The sequence below is a fragment of the Poecile atricapillus genome, chromosome 25, assembly GCF_030490865.1.
Source record: "Poecile atricapillus isolate bPoeAtr1 chromosome 25, bPoeAtr1.hap1, whole genome shotgun sequence".
NCBI lineage: Eukaryota > Metazoa > Chordata > Aves > Passeriformes > Paridae > Poecile > Poecile atricapillus.
This window is the reverse complement of record NC_081273.1, coordinates 4,265,353-4,283,435: the sequence shown is the minus strand read 5'-3', so window position 1 is coordinate 4,283,435 and position 18,083 is coordinate 4,265,353. Positions and strand designations below refer to the sequence as shown.

The 18,083-nt window shown below is 46.2% G+C and overlaps 1 long non-coding RNA gene across 1 annotated transcript in view; it reads right to left on the bottom strand.

The window, feature by feature from the left end:
* Positions 1-437: 437 nt before the first annotated feature.
* Positions 438-18,083, bottom strand: part of LOC131588280 (uncharacterized) — a 63,009-nt gene continuing 45,363 nt past the window's right edge. Inside the window, exons 4-5 of the long non-coding RNA XR_009279547.1 lie at positions 786-857; positions 438-542 (exon numbers count right to left, since the gene is read on the bottom strand). This is a non-coding gene — a long non-coding RNA (uncharacterized LOC131588280). The remainder of the gene's footprint in view (positions 543-785; positions 858-18,083) is intronic.

Genomic DNA, 18,083 nt, shown 5'->3' with positions numbered 1-18,083 from the left:
TTTTGCTGGAAGGGCTGGGAGAAAGTGACAGCATCTGCCTGACATGAAATTCCCATCCTTAATTAGGGATTTCAAATAGAAATCCAGTTTTCCGAGCAGCGTGGTGGGTGTCAAATAAAATAAAGGGAGGTTTTAATGATCTCCGTGAGAGTCAAGGCTGTTTTCCACTTAGCATGTGTTTTTGCACCCAGGAATTTCAGAGAATCATGGAATTATTGGAGTTGGAAGAGTTCTTAAAGCTCACCCTTTTCCAATCCGTAATTTCAAGTTAAAAATGTGTGGCAGCAATGGGTCTGTGTGATACATCACAGCAGAAATACACAAATAAATCCGAGTTTAGCATTTTCCTGAGCTCTCAATTCTCGGTGCAATTCCCAACTGGCACAAGGAAAAAAGGCTCATCCCTCCAGGTGACAGGATGGAACATCTCACCTGTAAACAGCTCCTCCTCAGGCTGCTGCCAGGGGGAAGGAGCAGCTGGATTTGGGATGGCAGATTTTCCGTGTGCTTCCCAAAAGAGACTTCACCAGCACTGGCAGACCCTGGAAAAGAAGGGAATTCATGGTGGAATTAGAAATTATCTCCAGATTTTTCTCTGCTGCTGAGTGCTGGAGAGCCCAGCTCTGGTCACGTGCTGGGAGTGGCCTCAATGTGAATATTTCCCTTAATTTCTTCCTCTTTGGATATCCCTGATTCTGAAACATTCCTCTGAATATAACTGGGGTAAGCATAACACAGAAATGGCAGGATAATTAAAGAAAGCCATGGAAAATAAATCTACATACCCTCTGTTCCACGGGGTGGCTTTAAAATGCTGGGGTTTATTCCTTCTCTCTCAATCTGCCGCCAGCACTCGGCTACATGGGAGAAAAGGGATTGAAATTAAATTAAATTCAATTAAATATTGTGTCTAGTTCGGTATTAACACCTCCTAAACAGTTCTGAACCTCTCACTTTGTGCCATCACCCAGATTTCAGGGACTATAAAGCACTGGCAGCAGGCTCAGACCTGGGCTAAATTCTGAATTAAGCCATAAAAACAGCGACCAAAACCCCAATTTCTGTAAAAGCTGCCCCAGCCCCAAACGCTCCTGGCAGACTTTAAAGGTGAGGGATGTGACAGATGGCTGCTCCTGCAGCACAAGTGATGCAGCACCTCTGTACAAATATTGTACTGTGCAAATATTCATCAGCTCATTGCTGCCACAACCGTGTCAGGTGAGATCATTAACACCACCCCTAATTTCCCTGATAAGTAGGCTGAGACAGGAGGGTGGAGAGCATTGTCTAAACTCAAGCAGTGAGTAACAAAGAGAACTCTGAGCCATCCTCCCCTCTCACAGTCCATGCAGGGCTTTTTTTTTTTAATTTTTTTTTTTTGGTTGTTGTTTAATTCAGAAAATGAAATCTTTGGGACAGTTTGATCCCGTGCCAGCTCAAAAAAAGCAAACAAACAATGGATTTCAGCTCACACCAGAACTAATGAAGCATTGATGTTACACTGAAATGGGGCTTAGCTTAAGTATCCATTTTTAACTCTCAGCTGAAGTGAAAACATTAATTCATGCAAATCAATGTTCCCTAAACAATAATTTTCCTCTAGAACATTTCTTCTTTTTTAACATAAACTCTTATCTAACAGAACCCATTTAAAGGATTATATCTGCAGAGTTCAGCAATTAGCTCTGTAAATTGTTTTCCTTGAGTGTAGGGAAGGTTCCATTACACAGTGAAATATAAAGTGTATGCTATAGTCCATGAAAACCTCTCTTGGAACGATGATTATCCTTCAAAAAGGCTGGGATGGGGGCCAGATTACCAGAAAGAACTCAAGTTGTATTTGTACACCCAAATTCCTGCTTTATTTCATACAAGTATCCACTTTCAGCCCATCTTCAGGGGTTTTGAAAGGTAATTGTTTCTGTGGAATGCCCACAGGTGGAGTTTTCCCTAAAACACAGCCCTAAAAATCCACTCAGGGGGATAAACAAGGAAACAGGAAAGGGGTGCACAGAAACAGGGGAGGGATGTGCATCAAACAGCCAAAAAAGGGTGGGAAATGGCACTGAGGGCACTTCAGGTGCTGCTGGAAGTGAGGATGAGGATGGAGAGGCTCATCCTCACCTGACTGCAAATCCAGAGAATCTCAGGAGAGCCACAGAGGTTTGTAGAAGAAAAGTGCAGGGGGTGTAAAAGACGGCTGGAAGTCACCTGAACCATCACTCAGATCGTGGCTGAATTAAAAATGGAATCTGCTGGTGTCCACACGAGCTCTGAAGATCTTTAGGATTGCAGATGCCACAGCCTCACTGAGCTGCACCACCCTCCCAGCTCTGGGGCTCCTCCTCTCCTTAAATCCAACCAGAATTTCTCCTGGAGTCACAGCAGGGCGTTTTCCTGTGGTCTGAAGGCAGCTTTATTCAATCAGGTCACCCACAGTGACACCACCACGACACCCTGCCCGCTCTGCTCCTGAGCCACAGGATCCTCCTTGGCACAAAACACAGCCCCTTCTCCTTGTTCTCCACGGATGCCTTTGTCAAAGAGTTGTATCCATCCATCCATCATCCATACATCCATCCATCATCCATCATCCATCCATCCATCCATCATCCATCCATCATCCATCCATCCATCATCCATACATCCATCCATCCATCATCCATCCATCCATCCATCATCCATCCATCATCCATCCATCCATCATCCATCATCCATCCATCATCCATCATCCATCCATCCATCATCCATCCATCCATCATCCATCCATCATCCATCCATCCATCCATCCATCCATCATCCATCCATCCATCCATCCATCCATCATCCATCATCCATCCATCATCCATCCATCATCCATCCATCATCCATCATCCATCCATCCATCCATCATCCATCCATCATCCATCCATCATCCATCCATCCATCCATCCATCCATCATCCATCATCCATCCATCATCCATCCATCATCCATCCATCCATCCATCATCCATCCATCATCCATCCATCCATCCATCATCCATCCATCATCCATCCATCCATCCATCATCCATCCATCATCCATCCATCCATCCATCATCCATCCATCCATCCATCATCCATCCATCCATCCATCATCCATCCATCATCCATCCATCCATCATCCATCATCCATCCATCATCCATCATCCATCCATCCATCATCCATCCATCCATCATCCATCCATCATCCATCCATCCATCCATCCATCCATCATCCATCCATCCATCCATCCATCATCCATCCATCCATCCATCATCCATCCATCCATCCATCCATCATCCATCCATCATCCATAATCCATCCATCCATCCATCCATCCATCCATCCATCCATCCATCCATCCATCATCCATCCATCATCCATCCATCATCCATCATCCATCCATCCATCCATCATCCATCCATCCATCCATCATCCATCATCCATCCATCCATCCATCATCCATCCATCCATCATCCATCCATCATCCATCATCCATCATCCATCCATCATCCATCCATCATCCATCATCCATCATCCATCATCCATCCATCCATCCATCATCCATCCATCCATCCATCCATCCATCATCCATCCATCATCCATCCATCATCCATCCATCCATCCATCCATCCATCCATCATTCATCATCCATCATCCATCCATCATCCATCATCCATCATCCATCCATCATCCATCATCCATCCATCCATCCATCATCCATCATCCATCCATCCATCCATCCATCATCCATCATCCATCCATCATTCATCATCCATCCATCCATCATTCATCATCCATCCATCATCCATCATCCATCATCCATCCATCATCCATCATCCATCCATCCATCATTCATCATCCATCCATCATCCATCCATCATCCATCCATCCATCCATCATCCATCCATCCATCCATCATCCATCCATCCATCCATCATCCATCATCCATCCATCCATCATCCATCCATCATCCATCATCCATCCATCCATCATCCATCCATCCATCCATCATCCATCCATCATCCATCCATCCATCCATCCATCCATCCATCCATCCATCCATCCATCATCCATCCATCATCCATCCATCATCCATCATCCATCCATCCATCCATCATCCATCCATCCATCCATCATCCATCATCCATCCATCCATCCATCATCCATCCATCCATCATCCATCCATCCATCATCCATCCATCCATCCATCATCCATCCATCCATCCATCATCCATCATCCATCCATCCATCATCCATCCATCATCCATCATCCATCCATCCATCATCCATCCATCCATCCATCATCCATCCATCATCCATCCATCCATCCATCCATCCATCCATCCATCCATCCATCATCCATCCATCATCCATCCATCATCCATCATCCATCCATCCATCCATCATCCATCCATCCATCCATCATCCATCATCCATCCATCCATCCATCATCCATCCATCCATCCATCCATCCATCCATCCATCCATCCATCCATCCATCATCCATCCATCATCCATCCATCCATCCTCCATCCATCTATCCATCATCCATCCATCCATCCATCCATCATCCATCCATCATCCATCATCCATCCATCATCCATCCATCATCCATCCATCATCCATCATCCATCCATCCATCCATCATCCATCCATCCATCCATCCATCCATCCATCCATCCATCCATCATCCATCCATCCATCCATCCATCATCCATCCATCATCCATCCATCATCCATCATCCATCCATCCATCCATCCGTCATCCATCCATCATCCATCCATCCATCATCCATCCATCCATCCATCCATCATCCATCCATCCATCATCCATCATCCATCCATCCGTCATCCATCCATCCATCCATCCATCCATCATCCATCCATCCATCATCCATCATCCATCCATCATCCATCCATCATCCATCATCCATCCATCCATCCATCATCCATCCATCATCCATCATCCATCATCCATCCATCATCCATCATCCATCCATCATCCATCATCCATCCATCCCAGCAATCCAGAGTGAACACCCTTCCAGCAAACCCTGATCCAAGTCCTAAATCCTGAGACACCAATTAAATCCAGGTCCTGGGACACACACAGGTGGCGCCAGGAGCACAGAGAGGGGAAATTTCCCAGAAGAAAATACAGGAACCCAAATTTCCCATGTTCCCTATTACCCGTGAGACCAAACACCTTTTTGTGACGCCGCAGGGGACAAAGAGAGAAGCAAAGCTCCTCACACAGAGCAGTCCCACGGGGTCTCAGCTCAGCTGATCAAATTTGGTGACCCCCAGAGCTCCCACCCTTTCCCCCTCACATAGCGAAAGCCAGCTCGCAGCAGCTACGAAATACAACCCTGATTTATTCCAAAAACATCCTATTTAACGCTGTCACTTCTCTTTTCCATGCCAACATGCACACGCTCAGGAGACAGACACATTTCCATGCTCTCAGCTGGGAATCGTGTTCCTGCAAGGCTGGTGGATGATGCACAAACTGTCTCTATTTGTGTCCCCCCTTTCAGATGGCAGGGTGCCCACCAAACAAGCTGATTAGCACTTGCCCTGGGCTATCAAGGCAAGGCAATGGTATGTTTAGATCAGCAAACTGCATAACAATATAAATGTCATCTATTCCACAAGAAGCTTTGGCAGGATTTTGCATCTTGTTCCTCTTTGCGGGGATGTGCCAAAAAAGAAACACGAAGGCTCGCAGGAGGAAAGGCGGGCACGGGGTTTGCCACCCCTTCCTGGTTGCCAAAACACGTTGTGCTGCGCTGGGTGCCTCGCTAGCATCCCCCAGGAGCACCCCAAGGTGTCAGATTATCCATGAACACCCCTGGGACAGATATAAATATACAGAGAGAGCTCCTTTTCTTGTTCAGCCAGGCTGACGTGAAGAAACGAGGCACAACCGGCGTGTCTGGCACAGCTCAGGACACGATCTGTGCCCCTGGCCAGAAAGGATGGCACCAGCCCGAGGAGAAGAGCCCTGGGTGGGCACTGCCTGGGCAACATCTCTGCTGCCAGGACCAGGCTGCAGCAATGCCCAGCAGCTCCGGTGGAGAATGGGCTCAGGATGCTGGGATTGGGACATTCCCATGGAAAATGGGCTCAGGACACTAGGATTGGGACATTCCCATGGAAAATGGGCTCAGGATGCTGGGATTGGGACATTCCCATGGAAAATGGGCTCAGGATGCTGGGATTGGGACATTCCCATGGAGAATGGGCTCAGGATGCTGGGATTGGGACATTCCCATGGAGAATGGGCTCAGGATGCTGGGATTGGGACATTCCCATGGAGAATGGGCTCAGGATGCTGGGATTGGGACATTCCCATGGAAAATGGGCTCAGGATGCTGGGATTGGGACATTCCCATGGAGAATGGGCTCAGGATGCTGGTATTGGGACATTCCCATGGAGAATGGGCTCAGGATGCTGGGATTGGGACATTCCCATGGAAAATGGGCTCAGGATGCTGGGATTGGGACATTGCAGCTGGCCTGGCACTCTTTAGGATCTGATTCCTACTGGACACCTGTGTGATGTGGAATGAGGGCTGGGGGCAGCTCCTGGTGGAGGAATGTCACCATTCTCATGGAGAGCATCCAGCCCTGAGGGCTTGGAGAGGGAGCTGAAGGGGTAAAAAGCTGATCCATGGCTCATTGCCAGCCTGGGGACTTCCAAGACACGGCTGGGGACAACCAGGAGGGTTCTGAAATTTTGTCCGGACACGTCATAGTTAAATCCTCAGCAGGAGACTGACATCTCCCATAGCCCAGGGTGCTCAGAGCTCCACCCAGCCTGGCCTTGGACATTCCCAGGGATGGGGCAGAGAAAAAGAGCAGGAAAGATGCACCAAAAAAGAGAAAAAAGTAGGAAAGAGTAACCAGAAAACCATCCTGGCATGGTGTGCTCAGGGCAGCAGCAAACCCAGATCACCACACACAGAAACTGCATCGTGAGTTCACACCTGAGCAGGACACTGACAAATTCCAGGAGTTTTTATGGATTTCACAGGTCTTTCTCTCCAGTTTATGTTTTGTTCCCACACCAGGAACCAAGAGCACGTCACAGGTAAATTTTCTGTGCCAATTATCCCCAGAGGGTAAAGCAAAGCTCGCAGCAATCTTCCAACACTTTCCTCCTAGAGCAAACCCAAGAGTTTTCAGCACAGTTTAAATAAATTCACAACAAAATCCTTTATCCTGGCTACTTATTAATGACTCTCATTTCCTTGATTGAAGTTTGATTTTCACAGCAGACACTCAAACCTCTTGAATGAACTCTCCCAGCCCATTCCTGAGCAAGGTTCCTTCTCTGAGATGCTCCTCACTGCTCTGTACAACCTCCCTGCATCTCAATTTCTTCATTCAAGCCTTGGGTCAATGCTCTGGAACCACATACAGAAAAACTCCAGAGGGCCTCTCCTAAGGAGATTATGCAAAATGTCACTTAGCATAAATTCCTATTTGAAAATGGAAACTTTTTTTTTTTTCCTTCATTATGCTAATGAAAAATCAGAAAAGATATTTTGTATTTCTGATATTGAAGAGAAGCCCTGAACTTTTCTTAGTCATGCCCTTCTGCTATTGCATATTCCTCATAAATTCATATTTACAATACCTTCTGTTACCAATTTCTTTTATTTCTGAGAACAGAAATGGCTCTGAAATGCTTTTGTTTGCTTAGCAATATCCAGAAGCATTAAACTTCTCTTACATAAGAGGATTTGTACTTTACATTAAAGTTTTCAGGGGAGAGATATTTAAAAGATTATGAAATATGCTTGCAAAAAGAATAAAAAAAAATAATTAAAAAAAAAAAAAGAATGTTGGAACATATCCATCAATATTTCAGTATAAATTGTTGAAGCACCAGAATTACACGGTGCAATTATCTTGCAGAATGTATAGCTCCTAGCACTGATCTTTATGTTCAACAGAAAAAACGGTTTAATACATCACAAATGAATGTTCATTAAGTTGTTGGGGAGAATTCTGTCATAATTGAATAATGAAATGACTGCACCTTGAGCATCTGCTTAAAAACTCTGCTGCTCTGACTGGATCCAGCACAAGGGGACTTTTATGGGATATTTCTGCCAACACCAAGGTTTGGATGAAGCCAGATTTTTTTCTGGTTATTGAGCACAGATTTGGACTCTCCCTGTGAGCAGTTCAGAATATTGAACAAATCAGTGGCAATTCTGATCCTTGGGGGTCCCTCCCAACTCAGGATATTCCAGGATACCTCAGATGAGGCAGACAACAGGCTCCAAGGAAAAAATTGTGTAAAAGGGCTTGGATTTCTCTCAGATTTGTTTTTTTTAAAAACAAAAGAAATCAGTGAAAATTGTATTAATATAATAGATAGTATATATAGTATATATATAATATATACTAATAGTATATATAATTATAGTATTAATATAACAGTATTAATATAATAATAATAATAATAATTACATAGTCTAATATTATTAATATAATTATTATTGTTATTGTTGTTGTTGTTGTTGTTGTTACTAGTCTCCCAGTGAGCAGTGCCACGCTGCACATGGAATATTGAACAAAATCAGTGAAAATTCTGATCCTTGGGGTTGCAACTCAGGATATTCCAGGATACCACAGATGAGCTGGACAACTGGGTCGAAGAAAATATTTGGATTTCTCCCAAATTTGGGGGGTTTTAAAAGAAATGAGTGACAATTCTGTTGATACATCGCAGAGTCTTTTTTCAGTATTATTGGGATGATGATGATGATGATGATGATGAATATTATTATTATTTTCCACTATATTCTGCCTTTGAAGCAACAGCTCCCATCCCCTGACCCTCCCACTCCCCAAAGTGTTTGGTGGCTCAGCCTGGGCTGGGACCCCCCACCCTGGGCCCATTTTTTTGCCAAAGAGGGGCAGATTTTGGGCTGAGGGGGGACACGAGGAGAACCCGGCCAAACCCCCCAGTGCCAGTTTGAGCTGCTGTGGATGTGCAGCAGGGCCCAGGACGGCTGTTCCCTGGCAGTAAATATTCCAAGTTCCCCCCTGGCACACAAAGGGAGCAGTTTTCCGCTGCTGTAGATCACGGGCCGTGGATAATCAGCCCGCTATTCACTTCCCCGGCGCTGCGGAAGCGCAATCAGGAAAGCATTATGAGCAAAAACCTGCCCTGCAGGGATAGACTTGCTTTAATAATGTTTATGACTTGTCCATATTGTATTTATGTCTGGAAGTTGATTCCTTGGGTTTTCCCACCCTTCCCCCCCGCAACTGCCAGCCCCCAAAAGACAATTTGCAAGCTGGATGCTCCGCCAGGAGAAAAAGGGGGAAGTGCTGATGGACACTCTCCTCCCTCCAGGCTCAAGATCCCAGCCAGAAATAACACTTGATTTTATTTTATTTTCTTCCTAACCTCACCTTTTCCTGGACTGCCTGGTTCAAAACCAAGCCCATGTTTCACACATTAACAGGTTTGGCCTCAAGAAGTGCAGCACTTTGGGCAGGTGCTGCCCTCCTGTCCTGAAAACCAGCCAGGATTGATGCCACAAGCAGCAATAATGGGAGAAAATGATTGGAGATTTCCCCCAGTATATCGTAATTTTCACTGAGTTCTTTTCAAGCCATCCATCTCAGTCACCCAAATCCATCCCAGGAAACAAATCCCAGAGAGGAGCCAATCTGCAGATAAATTGCAGGGACACGGGCTGGGAGAAAACCCAAGCAGAGAATTCCTTCCTCTCCACACTCCCAGGCAGGTTCTGCAGCAGGAATCTGCTGTGTTTGCTCTCCCTGGGTTATTCCAATTGGATTCCACCTCTCCCTCCTGCAAAATCTGCCCCAAACTTCCCAATTTTCCAAGGTTTTCAAGTCACCAAGCGCTGAAGCTTTGGCTTAATTGTGGCAATGTGATTGTGATGTGATGGCAAAGGCACACACACAAACTGAATCTCCAGGGAGGAGGGTACACGAGAATTCCTCAATTCCAGGGATTTCCTGGGTGTTTTGCTGCATTTCCCTTTTGTCCAAGCGCTCTCACTCTGCTGGGAGGCAGGAAAATCCCCAGGCACCTCTGACTTTGTGGATCCAGAGCTGGATGCAGGGATGGCTCAGATCTTCAGGCACAAAACCTTCCAGACACATCCCCTGGCTGAGGGACGCCTGCCCTGGCAAACCATCCCCTCCCCAGAACAAAGCACAGCCAGTTTTGGCACAAACACCCCAAAATGAGGTAAAACCAGTTAGATAATTTTAGAAGCCAACAAGAAGGAGTGTCTGGGCTCCCCAAACTCCGGCAGATCCTCCCAAGCCCCGGAGCAGGGCTGGGTTGAACAGAGAGCAGGCGAAGCTGAGCCTGGGGGAGCCCTGAGAGCACAGAGGTCACCACCAAAAGGAGAAATACGGATTTTACCCCTGCCCTGGGGGCTCTCCCTGGGGAGATGGAGAGGAGGAATCACTTGCAAAGGCTCTGCTGACCTCTCCCTGGCAGCCTGGGCACGCAGTCAGGGCAGGTGGAGGTGAGCATCTGTGGCTCCTGTGCCTCGCAGCTGCCCTGCGCTCAAAGCTTTGTTCTGTTCTACAGCACTAAAAGACAAAATAAACAAGTCAGTCATGACTTCACTCTCCTGTGTGCCTGTATTTGCCTACAAGAAAAGCCCCCAGAAGCCACAAGGTTTCCTTTTTATTTACCTCTTTTATCTTTGCTTATTTTCTCTGGTGAAAAGTAACCCAACCTTGGCTCGGTATAAACCCAGGCAGAAACAAAAACCCTCTTGAATTCCTCTTCATTATAAATGGATTGTCAATGTGTTAAATAAATCAGTGAAAATGGAAATCCAAAAATAAATAGCCATCCTGCTGTTGCCATGACAACTCAAATTTTTTACCTGGACAGAGATTTTCTGTTTCACAGTTTGTAATCGCTGAAAAGGAGGGTCACATTTATTTTATTTTTTTTTTTAATCCTGGCACATTTCACCACCTACCCCCAACATAAAAAAAAAAGGGGGGGGGATTATTTTTGGTTACTTTTTAGCAAATGAGGGGAAGATCAAAGAGAGAAGCTATTTTTCACTGCAGACAGGAGAAAGGAGACACATTCCATTTACAACAGCAGAGCTCAGAGCATCGACTCAGCCCAGAAAGGACAGAGAGCACGAAAAAATTCAGGATTTCAAGACTTTCATGTGGCCCTGCCATGCAAAAGGCAGGGCACATATAGAGCAAGATTAGCATATCTTAAAAACATATTTTGGCTCATTGATCAAGGCAGTTTTACCATGGGGAAAAAGCAACCTCGCCTCAGAACATCAATAAATGTTTTGCAGCTTGTGTCACTGTTGATGTCAGTGAAATGTGTGCTTAAATGACCCAGACTGCAAAATTCATGCACTTCCTGGTCCTTAAAAATGGGAGAAATCAACCCAATTCACCCCAAATCCATGTGGGAAAGGTCAAAGCACTGAAAAATCCCATTTTGCAGTGGAATTATCTCCTGATCTACCCCAGATGCGAGAGCAAGGAACATTCTGGGGTGGGAAATTGAGGGGAATTCACCAAGAGCTACCCCAGCTGTCACCTGGGACTGCCTGGCCAAGGCCAGCAAAGTCACACCAAGGTCTTTTATTCCATTTTACCTGCTTTAAATAATCTATTTGGTATCTGCTTGTCTGGAGCCTGGTGGGTGGATGATTCACAGATCAGAGAACACCTTCATCTCTTGGCTGGCAGACAGGCAAGAAGCCTTTCCTTCACCCCAAGAGGTAACAAAAAAAGAAAAAAAACCACAGCCAAAAAATACTTTAAAAGTTCAGAAATTCAAAAAGGCAGCTAAAGAAATCCCAATTGAAAATAGCATCACTTTGGTTTGCTTCCATTGGCCAATGGGAGCGATTTCTTCGTTAAATAACAAATTTCTTTGTTAAATAAAATGAATTTTCAAAATGGAGCCTTGACCAAAATATTTTCTTCAGGTTGAAACTTAGTGACTTGTTAAAAAAACAAACAAAAAAACCAAATAAAAACAAACAAAAAAAACCAAATTCAAACAAACAAACAAGCCCTGAAACATTCTGAGTTGGGGATAGGGAGGAAGCAGCACAGAAGGAAAATGCTCCCAGTGAAGAATCTCCACAAATTGGCCTTTTCCACCAAAAAAATACCTTTTGTCACAAAATGTCTCGACTTGCATTCAATGGAATGAATTAATCTTGGTCAAAATCCAGCCCAATGGCAACAAAATGCTAAATACACCCCCAAAAAAATCAGAGAATCCAGTGAGAAATTCTCATGGAATCATAGCCAGGATAAAGAGCTTCTGCACTGAAATGTAGTTTTGTTATTAATATATGTTCCTCCCATTTGCTGGGATTTTTATGGCTCTCTACACACACATATGCAACACACACAGGGATTGGGAAAGTGCTCCAAACAAATCTGGGTGTTTGCATCCTGCCTTGCCCGAAAAGCAAAGCAGACTGTTCAAGCAGCAGCCGCTGAAAGCAAGCATTCAATTCTCCTCAGAGGCTCGTTTTCCTCTAAATGGGCCTCTCAGACTCGGTGACAACTCTTAGCTGCCTGAGAAAAAAAAAAAAAAAAACTGGAATAGAGAAAAAAAAAAAGAGGAAAAAAAAAAAAAGGAAAAAAAAAAAAAAAGAACCTATTTTCCAGTGCAAAGTAATCCCTGCTCCATTGCCATGGCACCAGACATCCGTCTCTTTCTTTCATTGACCAGACGAGGTCCTCCTCAGCCTCTAGCTCCTTTTTTTTTAAAAAAAAAAATAGATTTTTTTTTTTTGTTCATGCATGTGTGTGTGTGTGTGTGTGTGTGTACGCTCCTGAATTTGTTTCCTTGGTAGGAAAAGGAGTCATTAAAGTATTAGTTGGGGTTGATTGATTCTTCAGGGAGGGGAGAGGGGTTTGTGGGGTCTTTGTCATGATCTCAAAACAGAGGTGCAAGGTTGGGATAAGAAAAGGAAGATGCGGCTTCGCCCCTTGGAAAGCCCAAGAGCCCCCTTTGCAGGCTGGAAGTTGAATCCTCTCCAAAAAAACTCGCTGATTTCTTCAAGGTATTGTGAGCATCCGTGAAATAAAGGAGGAGGACAGCGTAATCTCTTTTTTGCTTTTAACTTCAGAGCAGTTTACATGACTGTGCCATGGCTGAGGAGCTGCCTACAGACTGCAGCAAAAATATAAAAAGGGGAGAAAAACAAAAAGCAGCAACTGAGACAGATTAAAATGAATAAAAAAATAAGAGAAAAACAATCAAAAAGAAATATATACGTATACATATATACACTCAAAAACAAAGCAGTGCTGGAAATCATACAGAGGTTACCAAAACCACCTTAAATCTGCTCCCCCCTTATTTTTTTTTCCATGCCCTCCCATCCTCTCCTGCTTCCCTGGTTAAGGAAATCCAACCCAGTTGCAGCTTTTTGGGGTGAGCACGGTGCTGTAAAAGTGCTGCCTGATGACTCAGCATCTGTTGCTTTTCTTTTCCTCCCTGGGAAGCTGGAATTGTCTCCGTGTGGGATGGGGGATGTTGCAGGTGCCCCATTTTTTGGGGAATGGCTCAGCACCTTGGGGGATGTGGCTCTTGGCTGGCTGGAAAACGCCAGCAGCACATGTGCAGCTCTGATTTCTCCATCAGGGCAACAGAACCTGATGGGTTTTGTAGGGAAAACAAAGGAAATTTTCCCTCACGCAGAGGAAGAACATCCTCAGCGCAGTTTCTGTGGATTTTTGCTAATGAACAACCCCAAACACCCACCCCAGCCTCCAACAGGAGCCCTGACGAGACAGACAGCTCCGAGCTGCCTAACGCCACACCTTTGGATTTCATAAAAAATCCATTTGCAGTGGCCAGGGCAGAGGAGGGAGCAGGGCCAGGGGACAGATGGATGCTCAGGGCACACCCTGTGCCCACGGTGGACGCGTCTCCAGCGCGCTCCCGACGCCCGATTGATCCCCCCTGGCTCCTGCAGTCCGATCAATTCTGCATTCAGCGCAGAGCCAGAGGGAATTTATGACTCCTCGGAAAGTTCCCAGCAGAAAGGGAGGTGGATCTGCGGGGCAGAGCCCAGGGCTGCAGAGGTTTTTCACTCGCCCCTTCCCACGCTGCTTCCCCAGAAGGTGTCGAGCGCCTGATTTAGGAGCAGCAGGTCCAGCTCTGAGGGTGACACGAGTGCTCCTGGCACGGTGGCATCTCCCAGAGGCACCATTTGGCCCAGATTTCGTTATTTAGATCGCTGGGCACGGAAAGGGGAAGGGGGAAGGAGGAGCAGAGGGGTGAGGTGATTTCAAACACGCTCATGACATCATCTCATCACCCTGAGTCCAAACCATTTATCAACCTGGAGCTGATTCCTCCCAGCCAAGGCCAAGGGGACGCTTTTGTTGGGCACAGGGGACAAGGTTACCTTGCAGTGCTCTGGATGCTTTGGCACTCACACATCTCAAAAATCATCTCCCATTGCATTAAGGAAAACGTGTCTCCCCCAGTTGGCACAACTGTGAAACCCACTCCTGTCTGACACCTCCCTGAGCGCCAGGAGCAGCCTCCTTCCATCCCCATTTCAGGGTCAGCCTTTCCTGAAGCCCTGATAAACAGAGACTCCTCTATTCCAGAAGAATCTGGACTCCAGGAAGATTCCCTGGCTTGTTTTATACTCAGAATATTCTGATTATATCAGAATGTGGGTCCAGCACCCACATTCAATCTCTAGCAGCAGGAACTGCAGGAAATTGAGCCCAGGAAGGACAAAAGAAGAGAGGAAACTTCAGCTCATGGCTCTCCCTGGAAAGGATGGATAGCAGTAAGGGAAGGCTGCTTCCTTAAGCTGGGAAGAGAGGGAATGATGAGATTTTAGTTCTCTCTTCCATCCAACCCCAGTTTGTAATTTAACACCTTCCCCAGAATATTCTCCTGCCTCCTCTAAAACATCTGGGCAGAGGTTATGAACTCCAGCGTGGCTCCTGCTGCAAAAAGGAAGGGAATACCAGGGAGCAAGATGGCAAATGTTGGACAATGAGTCAGGAACACGTTTGTGCTTAATGACCTTTATGATCCGGCTCAGTTTCTGGAAGATAGAGCTGGGACATGGATATAAATATGGCTTTGAAATTGCTTGCAAATAAAATCTCCGTTCCTACACCCAGAAAAATACAGCAATAATTCCAGCCCAGAGGTTCCAAACCTGATTCCTCACCCCGCATTCCAAATTCTTATCCACAGCACCTGACGGGATTTTTGTTCTTGCTTATTTTGCTACTCCTGCCTCACACAGCCCCTCCTGAGGGTGTGCTGGGATTGGCTCTAAAACTGCCTCCTTCCCACCAGGATTTTTATGCAGACAAATAAAACGTAAAGCAGGACCAAAGCACGCGGGCAGCATTTCACATTTCACATTTCACATTTCACATTTCACATTTCACATTTCACATTTCACGCCTTGACCTCTCCCAGGCACAAACCAGTCCCCCCCCAGCTGCAAGAGACGCTAAAAATAGAGTCAGGTCAAATATAGCTGGGACATCTCACACAGAGCACATCTCACACCGGGCTGAGTCCAAAACACAGCAAATTCACATCCTGCTCCCTCATTCCCAGCAGCAAAATGAAAATGATGGGATTCGCCCAAATCCCATTGTCTGTGCTCGTCTCCACTTCCCTCCGCATCCAATTCCGCAGACAGCCAGAAGAGGGGGATCACATACAGGACTGACCAAAAGGTGACTTCAGCACCAGCAGTTCTCCTTCAACAGATTTTTTTATTATTTCAAATTTGCCCTTTCTCCATTCCAATTCCCACTGGTGACAGGGGGAAAAAAAAAATTTCCCCTCCTCTCCAAGAATCCCATGTGAACAAAGCTGCAGTCAGTGAGGCAAGGTGGTAACAGAGTAATTTATGGTGGTTTTAGAAGGAAAAGTGTGGGTTTAAGTGAAACCACACTAAATTAAAAAGGAAAAAAAGTTTAGTTCCTGAGAAAAAGAAATGCTGGAACAACAAGGAATAATAATGGAGAATAATGGGCCTCTGAGCAGCTCTTGTGGACCTGATTCGGGTTCCACAAGTTCCAATAAAGCAGCAAAACGCTGACAAACAGCCTGGCTGGGGGGGCTGGTGCAGAAATCACACCCATTCCTATTTTTCTTAATTTTGGAGAGAGAAACAACAACGCAGCACACAGAGAGAACAGGGCAGAAACTTTCCCAGTCCTTCCTCAAGCGGGGGAGAAGCCGAGCCCTGGACTGGCCTGGATTTCACGTACCCCACAAGGAGCAGAAATCTCAAATTATCCTGCCAAAATCTTGGAATTCAAGGGAAAACCTTGAACTCTGAAGTCATTGGGAGACAATTAAGAATTGATCAGCTTTCCCTGCCCCAGGCTGCAGCCTCACAAGTCATCCTTCTCTCTCTGCTGCCCAGCACCTGCCCCTGCACCCATTTTCCTCGCTCTGACATTCCAGGACACCCTGGAGCTGCCAGATCCCTGCTTTTCCAGCATCCCCCAATCCTCACTTGCACCTCCAAAATCCCCCAATGCCCTAAAGGCCACAAAAGAGTGCAATTCCTGGTTTAGAGGGATTTGTCTTTCTGGATTTGAATGCTGAATTCAGCAGATTCAGGCAGCAGAGAGAAGTGGATCAGGCACCCAAATCCTGTAGGCTGCCACACAAATCCTTGTCATTGTCCCTCAATTTTTCCCCCATCCCTTCTGGCAGGTTGATGCAATGCATTACCACACAGCAAATAAAAGAAATAAAAATAAATAAATGCTCCTCCAAAAAAAAGACAATTTATTTAGATGTTGTGGGCCAGATTTACACCAAAACCGAGGAGGGATTGATGCCGATTTAGCCAAGGTGGGACCCAGGTGCTGCCCAAGAAACCCCTCCAAAAAAATTAAATCTATTTTCCCCTGGCTTACTTTCACAGAAGAAAGAAACCAGCTTCAGAAATAATCCAGCCAGACCCCTGGGGAGAAGGAGGAGGAATAAAAAATAAATAAAAAAAAAAAGCCCAAAGTAAAGCAGGCTCCTTCTGGTGTTCCCAGACTGGGGGAAGGAGGGGCAGAGTCTGGCGGGGAAGGGGGAGCCGGGGCGGGACGGGGCACACCCGCTAACCCCGGACAATCGGATGAGCAATCTTTGTCAGGAACAAAAGACATCTGCTGAGCGCACCAGGAATTGCCTGGGAGCAAGGACAAAGGCAGGGAGCATCACACGGCGGGCCGGGCTGCTCCGGCCAGGCGCCAGGGTCAAGGCAAGCCCCGCTCCCCATCGCTCCGCAGGATCGAAAATGCTAAAGAACCCCTCGGATCATCTCCCGATGGAGCAAATCCCTGCCAAGCCGCTTCCAGAGGGATGGAAAGGCCATTCCTCCCGATGGAAACCCCCGGCTGGCCAGGCTGAGCGCGGCTGGGGGCGATCCGGATTTCTTTAGGTGCTGGAAAATCGGGAGGAGAGCGAGGAGAGCCCAGCCCGGGTTTTGGGAAGCACACAGGCGGTGCCCACGCACAGAGGATGTTTAATAACAAACCCCGCTTCCCAAAACGCCCCCATCGGCATCGCAGCCTATTCCAGCTCCTAAATGTGCATTTCCCTGCGTGCGCTCCCCACCACCCAAATTATCCATCAATAACCAGGGATAATCCGGGTGCTGGAAGAACAAATGGCTGTGCCACCAGGGATTTGAGCCTCAAATTTGGAATGCTCCTCCTTCAAGCTTTGTTCATCCTTTTTCAGGCCACCTCTCCCCTCCGTGCCTCAGTTTCCCTTTGGTGAGGCAGGATTTATGCATCCTGTGAGAGGAAAACACCTGGAAAATAGGACAGCCCCTGATATTCCAGTAAATAGGGCAGGCAAGAACCTACATTTCCATGGGAAGAATTGGTTTAACCCAATTATTAATACACCATTTACTCAGAATTAGCTACAATTGAAAAGCAGCAAACTCCTAATAAGTGATATTTCAACAGGTCCTCCTTTTCCTCCAGGACAGACTCAGCCTGGGGTTGGTTTTACAAATCATCTCTACTCAAAATGGTTCAGTTATTTCA